Consider the following 19,141-nt stretch of genomic DNA (forward strand, 5'->3'; position numbering starts at 1 on the left):
GCTGCATGCGACTCCTCACCTCAGTTGGACCTTCACTGAAGTATTGGCAGAAAGTCTAAATGCTGAACTGTAACTCCCAAAGCATTGCAAACAGAAGGGTAATTTCTTTGTACACAAAGGATTGTACACATTTGCACACATAACACAATATCACATCATACACAGTGGATATTACGCCAAGTGATTCCCTACAATTCAGCCATTGACATCTAGAATCCGCTACACATTAAAGGGCTGATTTATCAATGTTTGAATTGAAATGTTTTCACCTAATGACATTTTTTTTAAATTATACTCTGAAAAACTTTTATGTACAATGCTTCAGTGCAAAAAAAACCCTGCAAAGCTTAAATGTTGCCGCCTAAAAGCTGCCGAGTCCATGTAGAAGTCAATGGGAGCCATCTGTAACCATTTTAATACAAATTTCAATGCAAATCTTTTGACCCGTTGAAAATAATAAACAGAATGAAAAGTTCCACTAGTTTTTTCTCAAATTTTTGAATTTTTTCAAAAGTTTTATATTCTGATTTTTTTTTAAATAAATTAAAAATAAAAACTCTTTTAGAACTAAAGTTTATTCAAAGTAGAAAAAAACATTTCCAATATTACACAAATTCCAATTTTGAAGCCCATAAGCCTCCTTGGTGGAGCACAAAGCTGCTGTAGCTCACTAGAGCTGGCCATTGACATGCAGATTTATCTTTACATCCAACAAACGATAGTCTGTAGCAATCTTCTGATCTAACACTAACCATTCAGATTAAATACAGTAGTAAAAAGAACCAACCAGACGATGTGCTGGCCATGAACTGACAGGCTGCAATCGTTTTTAAGTTATGTCCAATAAATAGTAGTGACAGGGATTTCCAACCCTTTTAACCTGTGAGCCGTCCTCAAATGTTGACGAGCCACACGAGCAAGAAAAAAATCCTTGGAAATGTCAAAAGAACCCTATGTGGAATGCTAGCCTGCACAAGGCTGTGTTGGAGAAAAACCTGTATCTTTTTGCTCCCGAAACATTTTTCAAAAAGGCACTTACTATGAAACCACTGGGAGCAACATCATTGGGAGTCGAGAGCAACATATTGCTCAGGAGCTACTTGGGGGTTTAGTGTTCTTGGAAAGTGCAACAATAATTATGAGTCCCTCCAAAATCAAGATTATCAAATATACAAAAAGTATTTATTTAGGGCATAGTATTTTGCAAAATTTTTTAGATTTCTTTACAATTCTACACTCTTTGCAATACTTACTCAGTATAATTTTACGTATATACAATTTCTCTGCACCTTGTATGACAATACACAGTTATAATGTTTTTGTTTTTAATGAAAGTCTTCTTGTAACCCAATGTGAGGAGCCTGTATGTAAATAGGTATCCAAATTGGTAAATTGGCTCCCCACTTGGTGATTGGCTGTGATGTATGTTGTTTTGATTGGTCATAAGCCTATATAAGAGCTGTACAGGGGTATGCCCATTAGCCTATGAGTTAGTGCCCCAACAGGCATGAAACTGTTTTTTTTACTATGCCCTAAATAAATACTTTTTGTATTTTTGATAATCTTGGCTGTTTTTGGAGGGACTCATAATTATTGCTGCACTTTCTTGGATATGTACCTATGGACTGGGGTGAACTGTAAGTATATCCCTCCTATATCAATTTGTTTGCTTGTTAGCATAACTTACTGCAACTTTTTAGTGCATATATTTTTTTTCTGGCACCTGCTCTTTTTGTTTTGTTGGTTTAGTTTTCGTATTGAACCCACTTCCTCAAGTTCTCCAGCACCACCAACCACTCCATAGTATGGAGAGCAAAAATCTAGGCTGGTGTTGTCACTAGACCTGTATATTTGTTTTCACCACCCATCAAAAATTATAGGAAAATGAACTGGTGGAAAAAGACAAGGCTTTTAGGAGAAGGAAAGCTCCAGAGGCATTTTATTGCCAATAGATTAGCTGCAATAGTGCAAGCTATAACACTATATTTATTCAGTAGAATGCTTTACCATACCTGAGTAAACAGCTCTAGAAGCTCTCTGTTTGTTTATGATAGCAGCTGCAGTATTAGCTTGGTGTGACATCACTCCCTGCCTCTGCCTGAGTCTCTCCCTACTCACTTATAGCTCTGGACTTAGATTACAGCAAGGCGGGGAAGAAGGGAGAGAGCAGCAAACTGAGCATGCTCAAGCCCAAGCCCTGGAGGTTTATGCTGAAAACAGGAAGTCTGATACAGAAGCCCATGAGTACACAATAGAAGGAAAGAAATGTGGTGTTTCTTTTGACAGAGGACACAGAGCAGCATTACTTTTAGGATTTACTGGTGTATTTATATAGACCTTTCTGATAAAGTTTACTTAATTTTATCCTTTCCTTCTCCTATAATTAAAGATTTAATATGTTGACAGGTAAGTGTTGCCTTAAGCAATAATGTTAAAGATATTGACAGGTCAGGGTTGTGTTTGACATCCTTGTAATGAATGTGAGGAAACCGGCTCCCAACGGCACTTGTAAATAGACTGACACATCCGTGTGGAATGTTCCTGCACTAAATGTGCCTCTGGATGAGGAATAAAACACAAACTGCTCTACAAATGACTTCAGGTGGATCTGCTTAATTGAGAAATACCTTTCGACAGTCTGTATTACCACCCCTAGGAGAGGGGCAGAGAATATATTATCCAGGGCTGGTTTCATTAGCAAAAACATTAAAGATATCACGCTGAGAAAGCGTGTGTAACAGTGGTGTAACTAGAGTGCACCGGGCCCCCCGGCAAAAAAATCTTCAGAGGGGCCCTGCACACTTTGATTCCCATCCTCCCACCCATTTCCTGTCCCACCTTCACCCAATCCCGCCTCCACCCACTCCCCCACTTGACTCCGCCCACTCAGTGCCGACTTGGGTCCCCCTTCCTCACCGCAGGTAAGAGAGCGGATGGGGAGGGGGGTTCTAATTAGCTAATTAGCTGCTTCCTCTATATTTAACGCCACTGGTGTGTAATAGCAGATATAATGAATTCTGTTTCAGAGAACCATTTATATCCTGTTCTTGGAAATGCTACAAGTTCTTTTTGAGTAAATTGATGCAATATCAGGTAATTGAACATTTTGTTTTCCATCAGTAATTCAGTAAAGAAGCCTGGGTGAAATATGTTCTTTCATCAGGTTTCTCTTTTCACTTTTTGTTTAGCTTCTGGCCTGCTGCTTCATTCCGTCTGGCTTACAATAGCATTAGCCTACTTGCCAGCTCTATCACCTGCCAGGGAGATAAAAGACAAAGACCCATTTAACAGGCCCATTCCATCTTTCAGTTTTATTTGCCGGCAAAAAATCTGCCGTATCAAAATTGCCAGGCACATAAAAATTGACGCGTGTCAAAATTATTCGGACGCCCATTGACTTTAATGCATTTGGATCAAATAGTCGCGCATATAAAAACTGACATGCGTCAAAATAATTTTGACGTTCATTGACTTCAATGCGTTTCGCAAATTTTTCAGCGAATGTTAGGTTTTGCATGGTTCTATACTCACCAAGCAAAATCTAACATTCTACATTATATTTTAAAGCGGTGGTTCACCTTTAAGTTAACTTTTAGGGGGTTATTTATCAAAGTCCAAATTTATCTCAAAATTTTCTGCTACAAACTCCGATCAAATCTGCTCGGGTTTTTAAGCTTATTTATTATTAAATTTTCCAGAAAAAAAATGTGCGGGAAAAAGTTTCTATTTTTTTCATCCAATTTTCAAGATTTTTTCGGATTGTTCACCCGAAAACTCTGCTTTTTGCCCAAAAAACTTCGGTGTATTGCACGAAACCCAGCGCACATCAAAAAATCATTGGGACTTCTCCGATTGACTCACAATATATGCAACCTCGACAGGTCTGAGATGCCAGATTTTCAGATTCTGACTTTTCCATCCTCAAGGTTTAATAAATTCCGAAAAATTCGTGATTTTTTAAAAGTCTGATTTTATAAAAAACAATCACAAATTTTTCGTGGTTTTTGCATTCGGAGTTAAGTAAATAACCCCCATAGTATGTTACAGTTTTTGAATGATTTGCCTTCTTCTTCTGACCCTTTACAGCCTGCAAATGGGGGTCACTGACCCCATATAAAAAGCAATAGCTCTGCAAGGCTATAAATATATTGTTATTGCTACCTTTTATTACTCATCTTTCTGTTCAAACCTCTCTTATTCATATTCCAGCCTCTTATTCAAATCAGTGCATAGTTACTAGCAACCATTTAGCTGAAATTGCCAACTGGAGAGCTGCCAAATAAAAATAACATAAAAAACCCAACAAATAATAAAACATGAAAACCCAATTACAAATTGTCTCAGAATATCACGCTCTACATCGTACTAAAAGTTAATGTAAAGGCGCACAACCCCTTTAACTGACACATAACAAAAACTGCACATTATGAAGAGCACTGATTGTCACCATGTAAAAGGTGTTTTAAATTGTTTCTATTATAAAGCTTATTATGGTAGTTATACAGGTGTGCTAGCAGTTTTATTCCCTGTGAGACTCCCTTGAGGTGAGGTTTATCCCTTGGAACCCATTAAGTGGAGCTACTGTGCATGATTTCCAGCATTTCCCATTACTACTGACATGGTTTTAAGCACTTGGTGATACTTAATATATATTGGACAAAAATCAGTGTTAGACTCGCTGAGGGGGTTAAGGGCCCACTGAGGGTATTAAGGGCCCACTGCCCTCAAACCAAGCCTACCATCCCGTAGCTCCTCTCTCCACTTGGGTCTTGCTGATTTCAGAGTGGGGTGGACCATCAGATCCCAATCAGTAACGGGGATGGTGGGCAGCAGTCCTGGGTCAGTCGGGCACCTGAGGGCTGGGCCCACTGTGTTTGTTCCTGGTGCCCCAATGGCCCAGTCTGACCCTGAGTATAATCTTATAGATACCATCAGAAAAGAGCTAAATAGGGGGTAATGTTGGTGGGGGGGGTAAGCTGGATCCAATATCAGGCTTATAGAATAGCTCAGTGTTTGCCTCAGGACAGTTCTGGATCATGAACCCAATAAAGGGAATGTGCAGGTACAATTTCAGGCAGATCAGGTCGAAAATAATCATGTCTGACGTGGATCAGGGCTGTGGCCTAAATTGTCCTCATTGCAAAATGCTGAGAGAGGGGAATGATTGAGTCATTCATCTTGTCCCTTGTCTCTTATTTTATTAATAGGGATGCACCGAATCCACTATTTTCAATTCAGTCGAACCCCTGAATCCTTTGTGAAAGATTTGGCCGAATACCAAACGGATTCCTAATTTGCATATGCAAATTAGGGGTGGGAAGAGGATAACATTTTTTATTTCCTTGTTTTTTGACAAAACTTCACGCGGTTTCCCTCCCCATCCCTAATTTGCATATGCAAATTAGGATTTGGATTTGGTTCGGCTGGGAAGAAGGATTCGGTCGAATCCGAATCCTGCTGCAAAAGGCCGAATCCTGGAGAATCCTGAACCGAATCCTGGATTCGGTGCATCCCTATTTATAAATGACTATTTCCACGTTCCTGGTTATGCCTACCTAGGAACTTGTACAATGTAAAACTTACATCTCGTTGCTAGAGCTGTGTCTATGGGGCCCCAGATGCTCCAGCCAAAAAAGGGCCGTCTATATAATATGTTGCTGCTCTCTGCCTCCTGCCAAGACAGGTCCTCTCTCCCATTGATTTGTTAGTATCACAGAAAGGACAAAGTCATATGAAAGGCACATATAAAACGCACATAAAAGTAAATATCTATAGAGGTAAAAGGATGCATTGAATGAATTACAATAAAGGCCTGTGTTACAGTATTCTCATTTTTTTATTTGATGGTGTTTTACGCTACTCTGAATATCCACTAGATGGCAGCAGCGATCAATTAATTCTTCACTAGCAACTTGCTATCATTATAGAATTATAGAATAGATTGCCTTCCTATATTTCCAAAGAGCCAGTACAGGTAAAGGACCTGTTATCCAGAATACTCGGTACCTGGGGTTTTCTGGAAAAGGGATCTTTCCATAATTTGGATCTTCATGCCCTAAGTCTACAAAAAAATCATGTAAATATTAAATAAACCCAATAGGCTGGTTTTGCTTCCAATAAAGATTAATTATATCTTAGTTGGGATCAAGTACAAGCTGTTGTTTTATTATTACAGAGTACAAGGAAATCATTTTAAAAAATTTGGATTATTTGGATAAAATGGAGTCTATGGGAAACAGCCGTTCCGTAATTCAGAGCATTCTGGATAATGGGTTTCTGGATAATGGATCCTATACCTGTATATAATTTTCAAAACGACAGACCAAAGGAGAAACTGGTACACAGTGATTTAAAGATTAAAGTTTAATCAGATGCGCTGAATTGTAACTTTACGCTATGATCTTGGACTGATAGGAGGGTCCACCCCCCAATGACTGGCTGCTCCACCCACCTGACACATCACAGACCAGAAAGCGCACTCTTCATGGAACAAAGCCATATCTCATTTTAGGAATAAACATTTTATAAAACATATATTGAAGCTACTTGTCTGTCAGTGCCACTCTTGGCCCATATGGCAATTGACATTTTTTTTTTCGCCCAAATAATCATCCCAGGCTTATATAAGGCATCAGTCTGTTCTGCAGAAGAAATAGTAAGGATATTCATTTCCTCAGCTGGGAAAATAAAATACATATTAACTCAAATGGTGTTAAAGGGCAAAGAAACACAAAGTATTTCATTTGCTGATACTGAGTAACAGAGAACAGAAAACTGCCAGACAAATAGCAAATACGTTTACAAACAACTCTAAAATCACTGAATACATTGGAAAGTGGTTTATGATGACATTTAGGGAGTTATTTATCAAATCTGACCAAATCCGCACTGACTTTTCCTCCCTACTTATAAAATTTTCCCGGGGGAAAAGTCTCGATGAGATTTTAAAAAATCCAAATCCGCCACTTTTTCAGATTTGTCGTCCGAATACCGCAACTTTTTTGGAAATTTAGCAAAAATCAGGATATCTTCGGGACATCTGCCATTGACTTCTACATGAACTCGTCAGGTCTGAGTTGGAGTAGTTTTTAATCTGATTTTTAACACCATCACGGTTTACTAAATCAAGAAAAATTTGAATTTGAATTTGAAAAAATGGTGGTTTTCCCCTTTAAAAGTTCAACCAGAAAAAATCGGACTTTGATAAATAACCCCCTTAATTTCCTTATGCAAAAAAACAGCCATTTTTGGGTGGGGTTCCTATTTCATGTAGTTTGCTCTAATTTTCCAAAAGCCTTTGATGCCGAGTACAGCTTGGCTCATGGAAGGGAGTGCGCTCTGGAAAATATCTCGGAAAATGGAATGTTAATCCAAATAAGAAAATAAGTATTACAAAAAACTACATTGCTTTTAAATCTATTTAACTGGCCCAGTATCCTGAGTAAATGGATGAGATCTACATGAAACAACTTGACTTGGATGGAGGACTGGCTTCATATGGTGCCTAGAGCAGATCATTATGGAAATGGCTGTGCCCCTCCCAAAGCCACGAAGAACCAGTCACATCTATGTTTTCCGGCAGCTAACGGAGCCCATGTGGAATGTGGAACGGCACCTTTTTGTTCAACCAGAGGTACATCCAGAGCCGTGTGGTCCAACCTTTTGGTCAGGGCTCCTGATATAGGAGCAAATAGGCATTGTCCTCCAAATGCCCCCTAGCTAGCCTTCAGGCTTCACCATAAACTAGAGCAGCCTCTTTATGAGACATAGGGGTGGTGGGTCAAGCAATTCTTCCTCAGGGATTTGGATTCTACTTGTACCTTGGAGGTTCTGTCTCACATCATCCTTTTTCTTTCATGGCATATTAATTATTTAGTAATGGTAGTTAAAGTCTCCATGTTGGCTGATGACAAAAAATTATAAGAGGCTGTAAAGTGAGAGCTGCAATGTGAAGAGCATGGAATGCTCTGTGGAAGATGAAGTGTGACATGGGTAATGTAGTACATAGGACATTTAGTAGATATCTGGCTGGACATATTTATAGGGGATTCTAGAGTTTATCTCTAGAGTGTTGGCCATTTGGTAGAGCTTCTTGCATGGTTGATTTATGCCTGACACATGTTGTGTTCTTGATACCCATCTGTACTAACCATTACTGATAACTTGTTCTACTGTACACAGCAGCCTGCTTCAGCCTCATCCTCATTACCTTTGTGCGTCTGCCTCTTCCTCATACTCTTTACTGAATGTCTTTCCTCTCTGGGCCATGACTTATTTAGGTGTATTGGCTGTATTTGCCTTCAGCCCGGCCTGTCCTCAGCTTACCTATCATCCTAACTAAAACACTCCGGCCTCTCTGCACAGTATAGTCTGCTATCCGCAGTCTGAGCAGCTGTTCACTTTAGATTGACCTGCACTGATCATTGCCATGTGGCTGAAGAGCAATGGAGCTGACGATCAGTTGCACTGGGCAAACGTATTTGAAGAAGTATTTGGGGTATGCAATAGCCAAGCTACAATCCAGATGACTTGCTGCAGATGTTAACATGTTTTCCTGTTATATCATCCTGTAACCAGGCATCAAAACTTGTAATCCATCCAAACCTAAGCTGGTCACACACTGAGTGTCCTATTCCATCCCTTTCTTCTGGACTGGCCAAACCTTCTCAGCCCATGTAGAATCATCTAGTTACAATCTGGTAAGACTGCCACTGGATCCAGCCTGAGGACCACCCAAACATGTTCAAAGAGGTCATTGATGAACAGGATTTTCAGTCCTGGCATCAACTCCTTGCTCTAGAAGGGTGGCCAGCAGTACACAACAAATAGCAGACTACAAATTGTATGATTGCTAACAGATGGTTCACAGCAGAAATCCTCAACTGCCCATGCCCAGTTTGTGTCCCTAGTCAGCAGGTCTGTTCCAAAGCCAAGCACAATGCTAAATCCTTTTAATAACATTGTTATGGCTGTACCAGTAAACCAGTACTGTAAATCAAATTATACTGTAGTGTACAAGCTAAACTGCCATGATAAATTCAGCAGCCATTTTATTAAATTCCAAGCAACAAATTTAGCCAAAGACCCTTCACCACCAGGACCATCACCCACTAGTGACTCCTCTCTCACCTAATAACAAATCAAACTTTTTTTTAAGTATTCCAAAAAAGGACAGATTCCATGAATTCCCTAAAAAATTAAGTTCTCCCACCCCCAACTGCTCTTAGTGCTGTTCTACTGCCATCCTCGGCTTTTCTCTCTGGAAAGTGATGTTACACAGGCATCGGTTTGTTTTCAGTCTGTAAATCAGGAATTTATTATAAAGTTATATAATCTCAAGTGAGCAATAAATCATGTGCTCTCTGTTCTGCAGTTACATAGAGACTGTTGTGGAGCAGAAGGAATGTTTTCAAAATTTCCTAATTTGCGAAACCCAGAAACCCATTATCCAGAATTACAGAAAGGCCATCTCCCATAGTTTTAATCAAAAAATTCTAATTTTTTTAAAAATAATTTCATTTTTCTCTGTAATAATGAAACAGTAGCTTGTACTGGATCCCAAAATAAGAAATAATTAATCCTTATTGGAGGCAAAACAATCCTGTTCGCTTTTTTTAAGCTTTAAATAATTGTTTGTATTGAGATACAAATACACTCTTTGAAAAATATGCTCCTCATGTGAAAATGCTCCTCAGGTAAATATGCTCCTCAGGGTTGTACCAAGAGGAAAAGTAGACCTTCTGGAGTTCCCAGGAATATATAGAAATTTCACAGGCACTCTCACACTTCTCTCTCTGTTGCTTGATCAGAACAGATTCATAAGAACTAAACAACGATAATCGCCCCTGTTCTTTATCAAGGCAAACTGCACACTGCATTTGGGCATTTGGGGGTCATGCCCCTTCATCGGGTCTGCATCAAACAATAACAGATCCTATTATATAGCCACTCTCCAGTGCAGCAATTAGTTCACACAGTTGTAGTTCAACAAGATCATTACTTACATCTTAACGTGTATATTTATGCAAGAGACCTGTAACTGTATGCAGAACACAGGACTAAGGGGCACACAGGGGTTTATTCCCATTGCTCCATCTCATATGGTCCCAGGAATGCAGTAGACCAAAGGAGCCCTGACTAGTGATAGGCTAATAAATTCTCCAGGCATGAATTCGCTGCGAATTTCCGATTTCGCCGCAAGCAAATTAATTTGTGAAACTGCGGCGACAATTCACGGGCGAAAAATCTGCCGCCTAAAAAAAAATGGCTTGTATCAAAATTGTTACGAACATAAAAATTGGCGTGCTGCAAAGTTATTCGGACTCCCATTGACTTTAATGCATTTGGACCAGATAGTCACCCATATAAAAATTTACTTTAATTAGTTTCACAAATTTTTCAGCACAGATTCGCCCATCACCAGCTCTGACTGGGACAAAGGGATCGTCTTTCTGATGCATTTCATGCCACGTTAATTAAAATATTAGCCGAGGAGGACAATCCCAAACTTGAATCTCTCCCAGCTGCCATTAAGCCTTGGTTAAATGAGGTGCAAAGCTACAACAATTTCTGCACAGTGATATATAGAACTGGAAGCTGAGAGCGGAACAAGATAAATGAGCTACAGTTGAAGGGAACCAAGAGATTTTTTTGACTGTCTCACCCCATAACCAGACCCTGAGGCTCTTTCAGTGACAGAGACTAATTCTATTGAGCTGCAGTTGCTTGAGGCTGAGGAACTTGGCAAGTGTCAGGGAGAAGGAGTGGGGATTTGTGCACAAGGGAAGCTCCATCCTCTGCAAGTTTCACTCCACGTTCGCTCTGACCATGAGAAGGGCTTTCTGGAAATAGGCTGCAATAATTCCCAGGATTTAAGAAGTCTTTAGATTTCCCTTTATTTAAGTGTTCTTTTGCCTACTGGAACTTATGGGACAGTCTGGAGACAAGATCTTACGTGGGATATTTCATTACACAATCCCAAGATAAGGTAAGACCATGTTTATAGCATGGAAATATTGCCTATTTCTATTGAGATTCTAGAATTGCTGAACTACAGCTCCTATGATTCCATGTCGGTAGTTGTAATTCAGCCACTAGAAAGGAGAAAGCATAGAACATAGTTTTAAATATATATATACAGAAACCTAGGGCTTATCTGGGAATCCCCAGAGATATGTCAGATTCCAGAACATATTTACATTTAGAGAATTACAAAAGTAGAATCAAATCTACATTTGTACCTTACAGTAACAGTCCTATCTACCCTGAACAGTACATTAATTCTTATTAATTTAAGAGACGGGGAAAGTGTATTGTTCAACTCTTGGCTCAGGTCTGCTCATTAGGGATAACTGCGCTGGATCAAGACAAGCTGAGTTGTCAAGTTTTGTTGTCTTGGATATCGTGTATACAGTATGTTAGACTTTGTGTGTTGCTCTAACTGTTAGAGCAACACACACAGAAAAACATCCCCTAGAAGCAGTTTTAGATTCTCGGCGCTCCAAAAATTGTTGAGTTCCTTGGCACCAGAGCAATGCTACAGACGAATAAAATTGGTAATATAATAACATAAAGGATATAGATCTATGAATGTCCATAACAGTAAATAATTATTCACCAAAAACTTACTTCCCATTGGACTTTTGATTTGAACCTCTCAGCTGTTGCTTTGGGGCCCTTAAACATACCCGTTGCACTCATCATCACTTTCAGTTGTACATTACGGAGACATTTGTTTTTAGAAACCAAAACTGCTGTTTTTGTTTGCCCTCTGGGAATGCAATGCATTAAAGGGGAACTATCGCAAAAATGAAAATGTTATATAAGCTTCATCATAATGAAAAAATAAGTTTTCTAAATATTAACAGTCAAGAATTCTGTACCGTTTCTCAAAAGTATCAAGTTTATCTTCACTATCCCTCTCTCAGCATTTGTTTCTCTTTATTCTCTCTTCATGCACCAGTTGGGTGTCAGTTATTAATTGACAGCTAGATCCAATACATCTAATAGGGGGGCTCATTTTGCCTAGAAGATGTATTAGAGCTCACTCTATTAAAATTACTAAACATCATGTCTCTCTACATGCAGAATTTATGCAAAAGGCAGTGATTTTGTTAGATTTTGTTTGTAATGGAATCAGTTATTTGAGTGAACTCTAATACATCTGCTAGGGAAGGAGCCTCCCTATAAGATATATTGGATCTAAGTGTCAATGAATATCTGACACCCAACTGCTGCATGAAGAGAGAGAATGAAGAGAAACAGATGCTGAGAGACGAATAGTGAACACATACTTGATTATTTCAGAAATGATGCAGAATATTTAATTGCTTGTATTTAGAAAGTTTCTTATTTCAGTATGACAAAGCTTATATTACATTTTCATTTTTGTAATAGTTCCCCTTTAAGCACTCCTGCCCCCGACTGGCCCAGGATTTGATTCCTAGAGCAGCTGTAGGAGGCACTCAGGGGCTACAGAGAGCAGTCAATGGCATAAGGGAAGATGCCCTATTTTTTATGTTAGTGTATATTTAATCATAGAGTTACATTTTACTAATATATTGTTATAAAATCACTCCTTTAGTGGTGATAATGATATGCAGTTTTTTTAAGGCTGTTTAATTACCATTAAAGGGATACTGTCATGGGAAAAAAAATGTTTTCAAAATGAATCAGTTAATAGTGCTGCTCCAGCAGAATTCTGCACTGAAATCCATTTCTCAAAAGAGCAAACAGATTTTTTTATATTCAATTTTGAAATCTGACATGGGGCTAGACATTTTGTTAATTTACCAGCTGCCCCAAGTCATGTGACTTGTGCTCTGATAAACTTCAATCACTCTTTACTGCTGTACTGCAAGTTGGAGTGATATCACCCCCCTCCCTTTTCCCCCCAGCAGCCAAACAAAAGAACAATGGGAAGGTAACCAGATAGCAGCTCCCTAACACAAGATAACAGCTGCCTGGTAGATCTAAGAACAACACTCAATAGTAAAAACCCATGTCCCACTGAGACACATTCAGTTACATTGAGAAGGAAAAACAGCAGTCTGCCAGAAAGCATTTCTCTCCTAAAGTGCAGGCACAAGTCACATGACCAGGGGCAGCTAGGATACTGACAATATGTCTAGCCCCATGTCAGATTTCAAGATTGAATATAAAAAAATCTGTTTGCTCTTTTGAGAAATGGATTTCAGTGCAGAATTCTGCTGGAGTAGCACTATTAACTGATTCATTTTGAAAGAAACATGTTTTCAGATGACAGGATCTCTTTAATAAGTAATATGGGAACTATTTTTACAAATGAATACAACAGAGGTAGAAAAGTGTTTGGTTGACACTGCAAGCCAACCTATCATACATTATCAGCATTCTTGCACTGCCCGCTGTGCACTCCATGGAATCGATGTCTCTGGCACACCGTAGTAATTACCAACAGAGAGACTGACTGGGGTTGGCAATAAGCCAACTGGTTATTTTAAGAAAGCTTTACAAGAAAATGGAGAGTAACAACATTGGGGGAATATTTATGTTCCACGTGCCAAGGAATGTACAAAGTATTGCATATGACAAACACGTAGCATGGTGGGTATATATTGGGCACAAGGAGGGTATGGTGCAGAAATATCAAACTAGAACCAGTATCATTATTAGCTCTAATTTTGGCTCTGAGTTGGTTTGGATTGACTGTGTAGATGATTTTCATAGTGTAGTTTGGATCAGGCTCTGACAAATGCTGGACAGATAACCATCCAATCAACTGCCCTTAACTGTTAGCTAGAGCTGTGCCAAGTAGTAGTGACAACCAAGGCCCCTGCCATTCCACCTGAAGGTTCTCCAAACTCAGTCATCATTCAACCCCACCCCACACACACTTGATTGTCCAACATTTGCCACTGAGTCTACACCAACCACCACTCAGGGCCCCCACAGTCTCAATTTGCTTCCCACTGACACTATTAGATTGTTTCCCTTTCTGCACCTGAAATCGCATGTTCTTCTGCCTACAACTAGTTCCAGCACAGCTTTTAGTGAGTGCACAGAGTTATACTTCAAACTGGAGATTAGTTAAAGTATTAGTAATGCCATTTTCTGCTATACCTTCCACTCCCCCACAATTCTGCTTTCCATGGCCCCATTATTTTAGGGGCCCAGCCACTTGCATATGCAGATACATTAGGGCAAAAAGGTATGACATATATTAATATATATTGATATAAAACGCTTTGGGTTAGAGCATTTATTATCAAATACCCCCATTTTTTCCAATGAATCACATATTTTTGGTCCAGATGTGTGCAGTGCTGCTTATATTACCCTCTCACTGGTATGACCGGCTTGTGTCCATGTGTAAACTTTTATAAATGGTTGTGTGCAATGACAAATTCTCCTTTTAAGACAGCTGCAAGTATTGCTATACCTCATGAAAACCATACAGGGCTGCAAAATATGCTGGCGCTATATAAATAAATGTTAAAGGAATACTGTCATGGGAAAAAAATTTTTTTCAAAATGAATCAGTTAATAGTGATATTGTAGCAGAATTCTGCACTGAAATCCATTTCTGAAAAGAGCAAACAGATTTTTTTATATTCAATTTAGAAATCTGACATGGGGCTAGACATTTTGTCAATTTCCCAGCTGCCCCAAGTCATGTGACTTGTGCCTGCACTTTAGGAGAGAAATGCTTTCTGGCAGGCTGATGTTTTTCCTTTTCAATGTAACTGAATGTGTCTCAGTGAGACATGGGTTTTTACTATTGAGTGTTGTTCTTAGATCTACCAGGCAGCTGTTATCTTGTGTTAGGGAGCTGCTATCTGGTTCCCTTCCCATTGTTCTTTTGTTTGGCTGCTGGGGGGTAAAAGGGAGGGGGTTGATATCACTCCAACTTGCAGTACAGCAGTAAAGAGTGATTGAAGTTTATCAGAGCACAAGTCACATGACTTGGGGCAGCTGGGAAATTGACAAAATGTCTAGCCCCAGGTCAGATTTCAAAATTGAATATAATAAAATCTGTTTTCTCTTTTGAGTGCAGAATTCTGCTGGAGCAGCACTATTAACTGATTCATTTTGAAAAAAATTTTTTTTCCCATGACAGTATCCCTTTAATAATGTTAATAATTGTTCCACCAATTCAAGGGGAGATAAATTACATATAGATAAGGTGGGTAAAGTAACGCTATACCCTATTTCTATCTGGAAGTCAATACGTCTCTTAAGCAACACATTCCACATTATAGGGTCTGACTGTGTTGCAAGTGTTGTTTGGCACAGGGAAGCTCTAAAATTTCATTTAATTTCTTTTAGATGATAATAATAAAAATCATATTTCAAGAACTGATTTTTTAAATGCACTGCTGCCATTTCCTTAAATGGTAGGATCATCTTCTCAATAACATGATATATTGGCCTCCATAATATCTGAGCCAGATTCCAGCCTGAGATAACCCATATGTTGTTTTCGGTATTGCATTTGGTATTCCTCAAGCAGAACGGCTCTGTTTATTTCAGCCACACGCTCACTTTATTTGTCAGAGCTTAAAGTGCATGTAAAGTCTAAAATAGAATAAGGCTAGAAATGCTGTATTTTGTATACTAAATATAAACATGAACTTACTGCCCCACAAGCCTAATCAAACAAATAATTGATGCTTTCAAAGTTGGCCACAGGGGGTCACCATCTTGTAACTTTGTTATACATCTTTGCAAGACTAAGACTGTGCACATGCTCAGTGTGGTCTGGGCTGCTTAGGGATCGTCATAAACAAAGCTGCTTGAGTTCTGCATGGCTGGGAAGTAAGGCGGGGGCTCCCCCTGCTGTTCATAAGTATGATTGTTTCCCTGCTCAGCAGTTAGGGACTGTCTGACAATTCCGATCCACAGCAGTAAATGAAGGGAGAATTTCACTGCATACAGTCAGGTTTCTTATAAAAACAGTACACATTTTTTAATTAAAGTATATTGGAGATAGGTTTCTTTTTCATTAAAGAAAGTAAAAATGTGATTTTATTTTTGTGCCTTTACATGCCCTTTAAGCACTGAATGGTCACATAGGAATTCACCTTAGCACATGCCTAGACTGTCCTTGATTTAACTATTGACTGTGAACAAAAAACAGCAGATAATGTGTAGCCTACTATGAGATTTATCAAACAAGCTTATCAAATTGGCCTGTACAAATCAGTATCAATATTGCTATTTAACACCTTTTACCTTGAGCCACGATTTTGTGCTGTTCTGTGTGTCCTTCACTGATCACCTGACAGGAAATAATACAGCTCTAACTGTAGCAGGAAGAGATGTCTAAATTAAAATCACAGCTTTGTCCTCTTATTGGCTGATATAGCCTAGCATGTATGCGTGCCCTTGGTTTGTGTGTCAGCTCAGTGAACAAAGCTTTTGTACCTGTATATATAAAATAGTGTTTCAGCATATGAGCTGCTATATATGTCTATACATTTAATACATTCAGCAACTGAACCATAAACATGAGGTGCCTCGTTTATCCATTGTGCTGCAATTGCAAAGCATGTTTTTCGTCAGCTTTTTTGATATGCAAACTGAAGTCTGTGGAGGAATGTCTGGAATGAACCCAAGTTTACTGGAGCCTAAAAAATGTTGGATCAACTCGATTACCCTAAGCTTTTCCTATCTGTCTTCAATATAACTATCCCCTTCTTTTTTCTGACAGAACTGCACAGGCCCTCTGTGTTTTTCTAAGCTTTTATCATGGTTCACAGGGAATCCTATTTGGTGTAAGATTTGGAGCATATGTCACAATGATGCAATTCTCTTATCGGCTCTTGCCTAGAGGCAAATCCACTATGCGCCGAAGCGCCTAACGCTAGCGTCAATTCGCTAGCGTTGGGCATTTTCGTTACTTTGCAAATTCACTAACGGATGCTGGCGTAACTTCGCTAGTGTAACTTCGCACCCTTACGCCTGGCAAATTTGCGTAACGGACGTAACTACGCAAATTCACTAACGCGCGCATTGTACTGAACGCTACCTTTTACGCTAGACTTCCTTCGCCACCTCAGAGCAAGCGAAGCGCAATAGAGTAGATAGGGATTTCTTCAAAAAAAGTTAAAAAAATTTTCTAAGTCCCAAAAAACGCTGGTGTTTTTTCTATATTATGGGTGATAGGCTGAAAAAGATCGAAAATTTTTTTGGGGCTCCCCTCCTTCCCCCCTACATTTCCTGACTCATGGCACCTTAACTATACAGTGGGCACATGTGTAGGGCAAAATAAAAATTTTATTTGCTGTTTTGAAGGTTTCCCAGGCATTTGTAGTGCTGCTACATATTCCTCCATTGAAATTTGAATTTCGCGCCGTATGCAAATTAACCATCGCTAGCGTAACTTCGCTTCACTTAGCGAATCAACGCTAGCACAACTTCGCAACCTTACGCTACCCCTGAGCGCAACTTTGGATTTTAGGGAATTTGCGAAGCTCTGGCGAAACTACGCCTGGCGAAGTGCAGCGAAGTTACGCCTGGCGCAACTACGAATCTTAGTGAATGTCCCACTAGTGTCATCACTGCAGTTTCATGAATGGTCAAGATTGGAGCCTTTATTTTAAATGCAATTGTTTGGTGGTACACTATATGGCCAAAAGTATATGGACACTCCTTTTAATGACTGATAATGGTTATCTAGGGGTTGCCACCTGTTCGGTTTTCACCCAGACAGCCCAGTTTTGCAATGATAGCCCTGGTCAAAACTGCCTGCCCAGTTTTAACCAGGGAAACAGGCAGGATTGATCGACCAATCACAGATTGCCACATCATAGCGATGATGCCCTGTCTGCCCCAAGACGTCACTGGCCCTGACTGTGCTGCCCTGAAAGGTGACAACCCTACTTCCAGCTTGGTCCATTTCTGTAATCACACTTTTTGGCAACAGTTTAGTGAAGGCTCTTTCCTATTTTAGCACCATAATATAACCATGCACAGAGTAACGTTAAAAAAAATGGGTTGTCAGAAAAAGGAGTGGAAGAATTTTACTGGCTTGCACAGGGACTTGTTCTCAACCCAACTGAATACCAGCGGGATGAGTTGGAACATCAATGCAATCCAGACCTGGTCTCCAACATCAGTGCTCAACCTTTCACCTATGAATGGAGCAAATCCCACCAACAATGTTCCAAATCTAGCGGAAACTTTCCCATCAGAGCAGGGGTAAAATGCTGTTTTAGTAGCAGATAGGGTTTCCACCTGTCCAGTTTTGACCCAGACAGCCTATTTTTTGGAAGAGCTACCCAGGTCAAAAATGCCTGCTCGGTTTTCCAATGCCTGCTCCCGGCACAGGATTACCTGAGATTGCCAATCGTCAAGAATCACCACGTCATAACCCCACCCCTGACATCACTGATCCACCCCTAGAATATCAATGCCCCGTCCCTGCCACATTACAGACCAGCCCTCCACGACATCATCAGTCCGCCCCCTGCCCAGAGTTAGAGATATCAAGATGACAACCTTGCAGCAGAGGGAGGGTCTACTTTTATTACCCTTGACTTTGGAATGAGATGTTTGACAGTCAGGCATCTACATACTATTACTATACATACTATTGGCCATATTGTGTATATAATGGTGTTTAATTTTTTACCAAGGGTCTCTATCTATGCATTTAGGATGGCAAAGGTAGCAGCTTATTAAAAATAGGATATTGATTTCGATGTAGTAGGGTAAAAAGGCTATCTTGGCTACTGAGATGCAGGACATCTACAGAATAAGTTTGGTCAAAGTTGTAAAACTACAAGACAGTCTGTTTTTACATTTATGTTGATCTATTCACCCCTAATCTAGTAACACGAATGATGATTTCACTTTATAAAGCAATTATTAATCCCAGATGTCATTTCTGTGTCCAACCAAACGCCTGAACATCGTTCCACTAAACTGCATAGAATTCTTTTGAAAAGGAATAGCAACCAAACAGCTTGGAAAGATGCAGAACACACTGATCTTATTAAGCAGGTACGCCATTCTAGAGGGAGAATTTATTTCAGAATCCATTGGGAGATCTCTGCTCAGCATATGACTCTGGATCCAGTATCAGTGTTTCCTATTCGTATCTCATCATCCTGCCCATTACTCACCCGGGGTCTGTTGCTGGTCACTGACACTCAGTAAA

The 19,141-nt window shown here is 39.6% G+C and overlaps 1 protein-coding gene across 1 annotated transcript in view; it reads left to right on the top strand.

Annotated features, from left to right (window-relative positions):
- The first annotated feature begins 10,582 nt into the window (after positions 1-10,582).
- LOC108706546 (complement C1q tumor necrosis factor-related protein 7) overlaps positions 10,583-19,141 on the top strand; it is a 38,027-nt gene continuing 29,468 nt past the window's right edge. Inside the window, exon 1 of the mRNA XM_041579407.1 lies at positions 10,583-10,987. The gene's annotated coding sequence lies outside the window, so the exon portion shown is untranslated. The remainder of the gene's footprint in view (positions 10,988-19,141) is intronic.

Source organism: Xenopus laevis, chromosome 1S, assembly GCF_017654675.1.
Source record: "Xenopus laevis strain J_2021 chromosome 1S, Xenopus_laevis_v10.1, whole genome shotgun sequence".
Lineage (NCBI taxonomy): Eukaryota > Metazoa > Chordata > Amphibia > Anura > Pipidae > Xenopus > Xenopus laevis.